This window comes from Apis dorsata, unplaced genomic scaffold (genome assembly GCF_000469605.1).
Source record: "Apis dorsata unplaced genomic scaffold, Apis dorsata 1.3 scaffold_58, whole genome shotgun sequence".
NCBI lineage: Eukaryota > Metazoa > Arthropoda > Insecta > Hymenoptera > Apidae > Apis > Apis dorsata.
The window spans coordinates 1,163,442-1,165,483 of NW_006263358.1; positions in this window are offsets into that span (position 1 = coordinate 1,163,442).

Genomic DNA, 2,042 nt, shown 5'->3' on the forward strand with positions numbered 1-2,042 from the left:
TGAAACTTTGGAAATCTAAATCTGCCCTCTTAAACTTAAAAATTAATCCGTTCGCAATATTTGAATCTCTACATTTTTTTTTTTTTTAAAATTTGGAAATCTAAATCTGCCCTCTTAAACTTAAAAATTAATCCGTTCGCAATATTTGAATCTCTACATTTCTTTTTCTTTTACCTACGAATAAAGTTAAAGAATTTTAAAGAAAAGATGTAAAAAAGTAATTTAGTGACGAGATTAACGAGCTCGAAATCGTGAGCTCGAAAAAGACGGAAAGGAGACAACGCAAAGGTTTTTAAAAATTAATCCGTTCGCAATATTTGAATCTCCACATTTCTTTTTCTTTTACCTACGAATAAAGTTAAAGAATTTTAAAGAAAAGATGTAAAGAAGTAGTTTAGTGACGAGATTAACGAGTATCGAAATCGTGAGCTCGAAAAAGACGGAAAGGAGACAACGCAAAGGTTCACCTTCGAATCGTCGCGGAATCGACGCGCAAAATGCCCACGGCTGTCTTACGCTACTACACCCACTACATATCTCTATAAGTAAACCGTCCGTGAACGTACACGTGGCACAGAGTGAACCAGATCAAACGCACAGTTTTACCAAACGACTCCTGCCTCCCTGCGCCTCATCTGAATTGATAATATCGACGTCAGCATATCAAAGACACACCACCCTACCATCTCCTCTCATCCCCGACGCACGTCTTCCGCACCTATTCCGCAAGAGAGAGAGGGCGGAAGCTCCGTTCGCCGTATTTAAAGTGAAAGACAACGGTAAAGAGCGGCGGAGGATTGGCTAGATTCAAATAAGATCACCGTCGCGAGGATACGCGAAACTTGTGGGAACGCTGACATCCCGTTTGCCCGCGGGGCGCACAGCCGAAAATTTCCTTTCCAACGATTTCACAACCGAGCGTCACAACAGCTTGAACGCTCGAACTCTGTTGGAGAAATGTTGTAAACGATGAACCACTCTTTTATTTTATCTCTTCCTCCTTCTTTCAGGGGATCGATAAAAATTTTACGGAATTTTATCGCATCTGGAAGATAAAATTTCGAGTTGGAAAGGGATGAATCATCGTCTTCCTCTGAGAGAATAAGCCTTGAATTCGATAGGCCTAGGTTTGAAATAATACGCGTAACTTGCGACAAGTTCTAGTCTACGCCCACAACATCTCGCCAACGACGCGCGCTACGTATGATTTATCGTAATCGCGATAAAAAATTCACGACGTCTCGATGCGACAAGCAGCTCGGTGGCTGTAAGAGGGTTGTTGTTTATCCAAGTTTCGCCCAGAATCGGATGTTACAATCTCTGCCGTCTAGCTGGCAGAACGCTTCCACTAAAATAACGTTATATTATCCAGCGACGATGCCACCTGAGCCGCTAAAAGCGCCGGTCCCGACACGGTCATAACGCGACCTCGAGGATTCGAGATTTACTTGGCGCGTAAAATTGCCAACTGGACCAACCGGTTCGGCCAAGATTTCATCGATCGATTACATCGCTTTGATAAATCCACCACCACTTTAATTCTACATTATGATCGCTTTGTTACAGTCCAATTACATTCTGATCTAACCTCCGCTCTGGCTTAGACAGTTTTATTTTACCGATGACGAATCTGCCAACTATCCTCTTTCAATGGTAACACGTAACTTGGGATATTTTATTTTCTCTTTCTCTCTCTCTCTCTCTCTCTTTTGAAACAGCTGATTATCAAGATTATGCGAACGCAGAATTGAATATTTTGGACGGGAGGAATTCGATCTCTCAAGAGATAGTCGATGTTTAGGAGCCGCGAAAATGGCGACGGTCGAAACATCGCGTCAATGAATCCGATTGATCGCAGATCAATGGGTCGTTGCCGCCGGACGATCGACTAATCTCGAGGGTCAAACGACGCCGGTCAAGTCGGACTTCCTTCGCCAGTTAACCCCGACGCTATTCTCAATCTCGACTCTGACTCATCCTCGTCATCGTCTTCGTCGTCGTCGTCGTCGTCGTCGTCGTCGTCGTCGTTGTTGTTGACTTCG